Raw genomic sequence first — 11,528 nt, 5'->3', positions numbered from 1 at the left:
ATATACAATCCTGCCATTTGAAACAGTATGGCTGAACTTTGAATGTATCATGCTAAGTGAAATAAATAAGACAAAGATAAATACTGTAAATCTCACTTATAAGTGGAATCTAACAAAAACAAAATGCATAGAAACAAAGAAGGGATTGTTGGTTGCTAGTACTGGCAGGGGTTAGGGAAAATAAGTGAAAAGTGGTCAAAGGGCATAAACTTCCAATTATAAATTCTGGGAATATACACATGATGACTAGTGCTAACAACATTGTATTGTATACTTAAATAGGAGTATATCTGAATTTTCTCACCAAAAAAAAAAAAAAATAATAATTATGTGAGGTGTTAGATTTGAGGCTAACATTTTGAGATAATCATTTCAATATAGATGTATATTAAATCCTTATATTGTTTACCTTATACTTAAACAAAGTTATATGTTGATTATATCAATTACATCTCAATTTATTTCTGGAAAAAAGATTTCGGAGAGAAAATAACATTGCTCAGAAAAAAATCTATATAAAATAAAAGGAATATTGAAAAAGGCGCAAATAAAGGTAAAATGAAAATGGTTACTTTTCTTAATTGATCTAACAGTTTACAGTTTGTCTAAAATAATACTACAATGATTATGTATTTATATCTATATATATGCTTATTTATATATATATATGTGTGTGTAAAATTAATGAAAGAAATTTTATAAGAAACAGAAGGGGGTAATTAGGATCATTTTGTTTTATAAGGTACTCATATTACCTATGAAGTGTGGTAGTGTTACTTTTTTTTTTTTTTTTTAATTTTTTTTTGGTAGTGTTACTTTAAAGCAAATTTGTATTAATTGTAAATGTATATTACAAACACTAGAGCAAACACTAAAAAAAAAAAAAAAGTAAAAGCAGAAGTATAATAAATATGCCCAGAAAAGAAATAAAATGGACTCATATAAAATGATCAGTCAAAACTACAAAGGGCAGAAAAAAAGTGGAAGACAAAAATAGCAGAAAAAGAAAAAAGAAAAAAATGAACAAAGGTGACAAATCAAAAACAGTAGGGAATACAACAGATAATAATCCAACCATGTCAATAATCACTTTGAAGTCAATAATGAAAATGCACCAATTAAAAAAACTGAGATTGGCAGAGTGAATCAAAAAATAAGACTCAACTATATCCTGTCTTCAACAGATAGATTAACAGTAAATGGGTGGAAGAAAATACACCATGCTAAAATTAATTAAAAGAAAGTAGTAGCTATATCAATTTCAGAGAAAGCCGACTTCAAAGCAAGGAAAGTTATCATAGTTAAAGAATAACACTATATAATGATAAAGGGTCAGTTCTCCAAGAAGACATATTAATTCTCAGCATATATATGCCTAACAACAGAACTGAAACTATGCAAGGCAAATCTAATAGAACTGAAAGGAGAAATAGATGAATCTACTATCATAGTTGGAGACTTCAGCATCTTTCTATCAGAAATGGACAGATCCAGCAAGCAGAGAATAAGTAAGGACGTAGTTGAACTCAACATCATCAATTTAATGAATATAATGGGTATCTATAGACTACTTCTTCCAACAAATGCAGAATATATATTCTTCTCATACTCACGTAGAACATTCACTAAGTTAGACAAGAATCTAGGTCATAAAATAAATTTGACAAAATTTAAATAGAAATTATTTAATGTCTGCTCTTAGACCACAATGGAATTAAACTAGAAATCAATAACAGAGAAATAACTGAAAAATCTTGAGATATGTGAAGATTAAACAACACACTTCTAAATAGCACATGGGTCAAGGAAGAAAATCAGGAGAAATTAAAAACTATGTTGAACTAAATGAAAACACAACTTATCAAAATCTGTGGGATGCAAAAGCAGTACTCAGCAGGAAATTTATAGCATTGAATGCATATATTAGAAAAGAAGGATGATCTATATTTCCGCTTTAGAAGCTGAAAAAAAAAAAGCAGAAGAAATTCAAATAAGTGGAAGAAAAGGAATAATAATGAGTGTAACTGAATCTTGGAAGAGCTGCATTGTGAGACTCTCTCATTCTTGGTGGCCTAGCTTCTCCCAACATCTATGTCTCATGTACCCCCTTGGACCCCTCTAAGGAATCCTTGCCATTGGATAGGAGTCAGAGACACTTTGTCTTAAGGCCATCAGTCACTGCCATGCTCAAGAATAAAAGTAAAGGGGGTAAAATTAGACACCAGGTAAGAATGAAAATGAATCTGAAAAAAACAGAGATGGTGTTCAAAAAGGGTGAGCAGGGATATGCTTATATAATCAGTGTTGGAAAATGGACAATTAAAAGTGTTTTGACGGGGTAAGAGATTCTATTATCTCAGAGAGAAATTGAGAAAAAAATGTTTGGATAAATATCTCAGACATTATACTGGTTGGTCCAGAAGATTACCAGGATAATGAAGCTGATGTAATTTTAAAATACAATGCAAATGAAGCCAGAAGCCTGAGGGCATGATGAGCTTCCAAAGCATGCTAAATATAATAAAGTGGATACATTTGGGCCTAGAGATGATGACGGAATGCACTTTGGCAACACTGGAGATGATGAAGGAGATGTGAAAGTATCTAAATTGAACTCAACATTTTATGTTCCAATTTTTTTTTGAGAATTGTTCTACACTTCGAAGTTTGCTATGACCTATTAAAGAAGATAAAAGTTTTATTAGCATCAGAGCAACTTGTTAAAGCCGACTGCTCTGTCTCTAAGGTATCTATGTTTCTTTAAAAATTGGTAATGCTGAATATCTCGTCAAATGTTAACTTCACTTTGTTCTTTGGATGCAATGAAGTTTATGGATGAAAGACTGTTTTCTATTAAAAAAATTAAAAAGGGGATGGGAATGCATTGCTGCGTTTTCTCCTTTGACTATTTCCAATAAGTAAATGGATGTTTTGAATGAATCATTTGCCCTACATACATTATGGATTATGATTAAGCCCTCGTTTTGACTAGCTTGTTGACTATACAGTATTATTTTTGAATAGTCTGTTTCTTAAGATGACCCCTTGAGAACCTGATACAATGCAAAGGAGGCAGAAATATGCATTTTAAATAAAAATGATAGGACTATTTTATATATTTAAGTGGCAAGCAGCTATTTTTATGTTAGTTTTGATACTATGCACATTCGTTTCATGATCTCATTTTGAGACTATAAACATTTAAAAAAGCATTTTTTTTTTTTAAAAAGCATTTTTAAACATGCTTTTTGGAAGCTGGATTTTAAAAGCAATTTTGAGTTTGTAAGATTAGTAGTTGCAAAAATTAAACATTAGATGGCACCTAGTTTTCTTAACAATGGATATGTTGATGTATTTGTTGACTTTTTTCTTACCATGCATAGGAAATTTTCCAATAAGAAAATATATTATGTTCACATACATGTAAGTATATTTTTTATAGAACAAAAAGAGTGTGATAAAGACTTGTTTTATTTTCAGAAGTTATATGCATGTGACTATAATTTAGGGTGCTTTATAAATAAATTATGTGTAAATGAAGATTTAATTTCATAACACCTTACACAACTTAAACCCTTTCAAACTATTCCTAAGTGGGGCGGGGGTGGGGGGGGAGGAGTAACAACTTAATGAAAAGATGGTCTTTAATTTCTGAATGGAAGAACTATATAGTTAAGAAAAAAAAATAAAGGCAGTGGCAAGGTACAGAGTTAAAAAATAGAAACAATAAGAACTAGAGAAGAAATCAATGGATTGAAAATAAGAAATCAATAGAGAAAATCAAAGAAAACAAAAGCTGTTTCTTTAGAAAGTTCAATATAATTGATAAGCCTTTAACTAGGTTAACTAAGAAAAAAAAAGATAGAGAACACAAATATTAGCATTAGAAATAAAAGAGGGTTATCAGCACAGACCTGATGGACATGAAATGGATAATAAATAAATACTATGAAAAACTCTACCTACAAATTTGATAACCTAAATGAAATGGAGCAATTACTTGTCATACATTATTTGCCAAAACTCACACAAAAAGAAATAGACAATCTGAATAGGCCTATGTCTATTAAATAAATTGAAATAACAATTGCTAACCTCCCCAAACAGAAAGCACTAGGACCAGATGGGATCATTGGTGAATTCTAGCAAACACTTCAGAAAGAAATTATGCCAATTCTTTATAATACCTGTTAGAGAAAAGAAGCAGAGAAAGTACTTCTTAAGTCATCCTATGAGGACATTATTATCTTATTACCAAAATCAGACAAAGATATTATGAGAAAAGACAACTGTAGGTCAATATCTTGCATGAACATACATATAAAAATTCAATAATATATTAAAAATTGAACCAAGAATATACAAAAATAATTATACATCATGACCAAATTGAATTTAACCCAGGCATGCAAAACTGGTTCAGCATTTGAAAATCAATTAATAGTATCCATCACATCAACAGGATAAAAAAGAAAAATCATATATTATATTAAGAAATAAAGGTAAAAAAATTGACAAAATCCAACACCCATGGTAAAAACTACAAAACTTTGATAAATGAAATTAAAGAACTAAATAAATGAGATATCCCATGTTCATGGAAATCACTACCCTCATGGATTATGATTAACATTTTTCAAAATATTAATATCAATATTTTTAAGATGTCAGTCTCACTTGGATCTATAGATTCAATGCAATCTCAATTAAGTTCTCAGCAAGTTCTATTATGGATGCTGGCAACCTGATTTTAAAGTTTATATGGAAAGGCAAAAGATCTACAACAGCCAATAGAAAATTAATGGAGAAGAACAGATTACTGACCTGTGTGACTTCAAGACTTACTATAAAGCTACAGTAATCAAAGCAGTGCAGTAGTGGTAAAAGGAAAAAAAAAATCAGTGGAACAGAATAAAGAGCCCAGAAAGAGAATCCCATACATATAGTCAACTTGTCTCAATAAAGGAGCAAAGATAAATAGTCTCTTCAGGGCAGCCCGGGTGGCTCAGCAGTTTAGCGTTGCCTTCGGCCCAGGGTGTGATCCTGGAGTCCCAGAATTGAGTCCCACATCAGGCTCCCTGCATGGAGCCTGCTTCTCCCTCTGCCTGTGTCTCTACCTCTCTCTCTCTCTCTCTTTCTCTCTCTCTCTGCCTCTCTCTCTGTGTCTCTCATGAATAAATAAATAAAATCTTTTTTTTTTTTAATTTTTATTTATTTATGATAGTCACAGAGAGAGAGAGAGAGAGAGAGGCAGAGACATAGGCAGAGGGAGAAGCAGGCTCCATGCACCGGGAGCCTGATGTGGGATTCGATCCCGGGTCTCCAGGATCGCGCCCTGGGCCAAAGGCAAGCGCCAAACCACTGCGCCACCCAGGGATCCCAAATAAATAAAATCTTAAAAAAAAATAGCCTCTTCAACAAATGGTGCTGAAGTGGACATCCATGTGACAAAAAAAGAAAAAAATAAGAATCTAGATACAGACCTTATGCCCTTCAGGAAAATTAACTCAAAATGAATTATAAAGCTAAATACAAAATTATAAAGCTCCAGGAAGTTAACATAGGAGAAAACCTAGATGACCTTGGGCATGGCAACAACTTTTTAGATACAACATCAAAGTCATGATTCATGAAAGAAATCGTGATAAGCTAGACTTCATTAAAGTAAATTTCTTTCTGTGAAAGAAAATGTCAAGAGAAGGAGAATATATGCCATAGACTGGAAGAGAACATCTGCAAAAGATAAATATTATACACAACTGTTATGTAAAATGAGCAAAGAATTCTTAAAATTCAGCAATAAAAAACCGACTCCATTAATAAATGGGCCAAAGACCTTAAAACTCACCTCACCAAAAGAAGATATATCGATGACAAATAAGCATATGGAAAGATGCTCTATATCACATGTCATGAGGAACATACAAATTAAAACAACAATGAGATGTCCCTACGTACCTATTAGAATGGCCCAAATCCAGAAGATTGACAACACCAAATGCTGGCATGAGGTGCAGCAACAGGAGTTCTCCTCCACTGCTAGTGGTAATGCAAAATGCTACAGCCCGGTTTAGAAAACAGTTTATCAGTTTCTTACAAAAGCAAAACAAAACAAAACATACCCTTACCTTACCAAATTCAGCAACTGTCTTCTTTGGTATTTATCCAAAGTCATTTAAAACTTATGTTCATACAAAGACCTGCACATGGATGTTTATAGCTGCTTTAGTCAACATCGCCAGAACTTAGGAGCAACTAAGATGCCCTTCAGTGAATGGGTAATAAACAGTAATACATGCAGACAATGGAACATTATTCATCAGTAAAAAATATATATATAAGCTCTCAAGTTATTATAAGACATAGAAGAATTTTAAATACATATTACTAAGTGAGGAAGTCATTCTCCTCCTCTTGCAATGTGACTTTGTAACTCCTTCCATCAAGAGCTAGAGTCATTTCTCTGAATATAGTATTATCTTGCTCTTCCCTTTGGCTGGATTTACAGTGCCAAATATGACACAAACATAGACTTTAGAAAAAAAAAAAAACTTGTACACTAGAACTTGTCCTTTTTTTTTTTTGTTGGTCTTAGTATCCATACCACCACTGTCCTGTAAGACACTTACGCTAGCTCACTGAAGGATGACAGAGGGCCCATTCATCCCAGCTTTCTCAGGTGAGGTCATGATAAACAAGCCAGCCCCAGGGTGCCTACCAAGCTGACCATAGATGCATGAGTAAGTCGGCTTCAAGATCAGCCAAATTCCCTCCAAATCAACCCAAATTACTAACTTGAAAAATTGTGAGATATGTGAAACGCTAGTATTTTAAAACGTTAGTTTTTGGATGGTTATTGCATAGTGAAAGCTAACTGATTACAAAGTAACATATATGCAATTCACTTTGTGCTTGGAAGTATGGAGTTCACTGTATGTATTCACTTGATTAATTTTCACAACAACCCTATAAGCTATTTAATGGTGTCTCGATTGTGTGGTTGAGAGAATATATTCTAGAGAGTGGAGAGGGAGAGCGAGTTATTATTCTAAGTCACACAGATAGTAAGTGGTAAAGCAAGACTTGAACATAGGCTATCATATCACCAGTGATATGATATGATGCCACGTTCTCAACTGCCACATTCTACTGCCTCTTGACAGAAGGACAGTAGATGCAAAACTGTGGAAGTCCAAGACTACTTATTAGAAATTTATGTTTTAATAACTTTTAATGTGCATTCTTGCCATTCACAGCAAAATCTAATCTTTATTAAAAAAATCTAATCTTAATTAATGCAGAATTTGGTACTCAAATTATAGTGCTACAAGTAACAGAACCTAAGCATATGGCAATGGATTAGTACAACTTGTCATATGTTGGGTAGGAAGGATTAGATAATAAAAGTTAATACTACTTGCTATTAAGTGTCAAAATATATGGCACAAATTCAAAAGCAGATCATATGCTAAAAGGGGCTAAAACACTAACAAATTATTTTAAAAATTTAAAATGTAGATATTCATTAGCTATTTATAGATGCCTAACAGAGAGCAATACTCAGACTAGATTTATCACCCAAAAAGCATAATTGGAAAAAAGAATACCATTCTCCCTAGGAAAGCAATCTGGTTCTGTGGCAGCCAATTTTCATTGACTGAAAGTCAAGTAATGAATGGAATCAGAGGACAAAAACCAAATACGTTGGTACTCCAAACCAAAGCCATTATTAATGGTGGCTCTCAAGAATAAACTTTAATGTGATAAGACTATCTCCCTAAGCTTATTTCAAATACATTTTGTTCTCTGTTGCAAAGACCAGACTAATTTGTTTCCTTTTCCATCAGAGTCTAATGTTTCAGATATTCTCAAAGTAGCTTACAATAAGTGATATACAAAAGAGAACAGTCTTCAAACTTAACATGTTATCAAAGAAATTTGGCTGCAATTGCTTGAACATAGAGAGTGCTAGAAGAAAATTGACTGGACAGCTATTAGGTTTTGATGGAAATTATATCGTCAAAATCAGAAGCATTGCCTGACAAAGCTCATAATAGTTTACACCATAAAGAAATAGCAGACCCAATCATGAACCAATAGGAGACACAGTATGAAAGGTGAAACAACCACATATGTTTTGTGTCTTCCATTGCCAAGCTCAGTGATGGGACCTACAGGAGATGATCTTACACAGAAGCGAGTCTTTTCTATTTTGCTCTGTAGGAAGAGAAAAAAGCTACAACCAATAACTGCTGTGTGTTTCCTGCTGTCCATTTCTCCTTGTATTGCATTTGTTCTGTCCAGGATAAGACAACCAGTTAGGATAAACCTATGTTCTGGACACCATGATGTAGTACCATAGCCCTGAACTGCCTATCAACTTTTAAACTACTTTATTTTGTCACTCACAGACAAATTGAACCCTAACTAATCACAAAGACTCATGCTTTCTTAAGTCATCACATGCACACACACAGACATACACCTATACACACCAAACCTAAATGAACACCATCTACATTAAGTCCAAAAGGGTCCACAATTTGACACAATTTAATAAATACCTACTTTTCGATTGCTTATGTCTTCACCTGATGTAAGAGAGAGAAAATATATGGAAAAATATATAACAATTGTAAGTTGTGAGGTGACAGCATAACTAAACACAAGACTACTAAAAGCTATTCAGGTATTTATTGAGTCAAAAATATTTATTGAGTACCTCCTTTTTTTTATTTATTTATTTATGATAGTCACAGAGAGAGAGAGAGAGAGAGAGAGGCAGAGACACAGGCAGAGGGAGAAGCAGGCTCCATGCACCGGGAGCCCGATGTGGGATTCGATCCCGGGTCTCCAGGATCGCGCCCTGGGCCAAAGGCAGGCGCCAAACCGCTGCGCCACCCAGGGATCCCTATTGAGTACCTCCTATTATGTAATAGGAATAATAGGTACTATAAATGTAGATGGCAGTGAAGAAAGCACTAAAAAAGTCTTCACCCTCATGAAACTTTCATTCCAGTGAGAGAAGCAGAGATAAACATGATAAATGCTCCATTTCAAAGATTTCCAATCTATATTTTAATATCTTTGGAAATATAATACATCTTTCACCAGTGATATGATATTGTTTTATTGGCAGCATGTTTTCATAATATTACTTAAAATAATGTTGCAGCTTAAACTGAACACTTCTGAGTTACTAGGATAAAGTAATTAAAATATATTGGCATAGAAAAAAAACTAAGAAATAGGACTAAAAATTTGAACAGAGACTTTCTAGAATAGCTACTAATCATGTAATTGTTCTATCTGATATATAGTACTAAATGCTAAGGAGAAACTATAAACCAGAACGGGGGTGAGGGTATTGTAATTATATATAGAGTGAGTAAAGAAGACCTCCATGATGACATGTTTTTGTATAGACTTAACAAAGTGAGAAAGTAGACGATGAAGATGTCTAAGGGCAGATCATCCAAGGCTGAAGGAATTATACGAACAGTCTAAGTTGGTACCATGACCGGCTTTTTCAGAAAAAAGTCATAGTGACCTGTGTGGCTCAAACAAAAGGAACAAAAGAGGCTCCTTTGGAACAGAGTTAAGGTTCCAGAGTTAATGGAGGTCCAGATCCTGCAAGGGTCTTATAAGTCATAGTAAGGACTTTGGCTTTGTTTCCTCTATTTTTCCAGCTAGTTATTTCATATTTATCTTAAAATTTCTGTAATCAGATTAAGTAATTATTTGAAGAGTTTCACTGAGGAAGGTCTCTGAGAATTTCAAAAGGTTCTAGTCACTGGTAGTTAAGTATAGACACTATTTTCCTCTCTATGTCATTCCCACTGACATACAAAGATTGAGTTTCAATGTAATTCAGTTGTCACATTGTGCATTTTTGAAGGATTTCAGAAAGCCCTGAGGCCTAAGAAAGCTATTGATGATAAGCCTTGAATTGCCTAAGAGAATATATTCCCTGGAATCTATTGTCAGGGTGATGAGAAAAGCATATATGGGTATATAGACACATAAGTAAAAAAAAAAATGGAGTTATCCAAAGACGCAATTTCATACTTTTGTCTCTGGTTAACTTTAACATTTAGCTTTCTACTAGAATATTTGACTGCCATGTACATGTGATTCATTTATTGCCTTTCAACTGCCCTTCTTTTAAAATAAAGGAAATTCAAGATATTGTGACTTCAGCTTTAGGAAGTCACCAGGTTGAGTGTATGAATAAGCAAAAGATTTTCACTAAGAAATCCTAATTCTGTAATCAGATTACAGGGCTGTAATTAAGACATTTCTAACTCCAGATTGTTATATTTTTCATACTAGCAAAGAATTAATTTAAAACCAATTCTCTGATACTTAGGTTTTTTTTTTTCATCGATATATTTTTCAAATAGGACTGTTATATAACACTCATTAAAAGTAGTAAAATAATTAAGTTAAATAAATAGAGGGGAATGCCATATCATAAGAGATTGACTCTAGTCAACTTTTTCTTTCTTTTCTTTTTTTTTTTTTTACATAGATAAGTTTCACTCTTCATGTAAAGAAAACTGCCACTCTTTAGATTGTGTTGTGTAGTTTAGTTTATATAGTTTGAATGCAATGATCATTAATATAGCGTAAACCCAATTTTGTAAGCATTAGACATTCATGCTAATGAAAATAACCAAAATATGAACTGAGTCCTGAAATATCAGTGCCTTCTTCTCTATCATATGTAATCAAGTTATCAAATCTTTTTTTCCCCTCTCAGCTTGACCATTTATTCATGCATTTGACAGAGTCAGGAACTGGTGTCATGCTAAAGTCCTCAGATACAAGAAAAAGAATGTTTTCATACTGACTTAGAAAAATAAAAGATATCTGTCTAAAATGTTTTGAGATTCTGATGTGGAATCTTCCTCTCTTACCAATAGTTTCATTGTTAGGTTGCTTGTAATTTAAAAAGAAAGTCTAGCTTCTTACTCATTCAAGCATAAATTCACTTTTGGAGTGAAGTGTTGGTCAGAGGTGGCCCAGATACAGGCCAACTGCAACAGATCAGTTTTTCTTTGTCTCCTCTCTTTCTGCAATACAATCCCCTTGCCACCTTCACACTTCTATTTTCTACTTTCTTGTTCATGATCCAATAGTCATTAATGTTCCATTTGAAAGGAATTAAAAGAACCATAATTTTATGTGATTAAATATGCCCAATTACACTCTAAATCCACTAGTGGATAATTTCTTATAAGTGCTTTAAGAAATCAATAATCCAAGTTCATAATTATTACTGATTCTATCAGTGCGCTGCTTTTTAAAATGTAATGAAGGGATGTCTTTCTACAACTGGGCAGGAGACAAAGCTTTGAATTGTAACAATAAAAGAAAAACCCTAGAAATTGTAATAACTATAATTGACAATGCAGAGTTTCTCCCTTATACTGAAATAAAAATGTACTTTAATATTTTAAAAGAGCAAATATATATGTGATAAACACAAATTATGGTTATGTACAAATATACTGTTACAAGTAGCG

Source organism: Vulpes lagopus, chromosome 1 (assembly GCF_018345385.1).
Source record: "Vulpes lagopus strain Blue_001 chromosome 1, ASM1834538v1, whole genome shotgun sequence".
Classification (NCBI taxonomy): Eukaryota; Metazoa; Chordata; class Mammalia; order Carnivora; family Canidae; genus Vulpes; species Vulpes lagopus.
The sequence above is the reverse complement of the archived record's forward strand: the minus strand, read 5'-3'. Positions refer to the sequence as shown.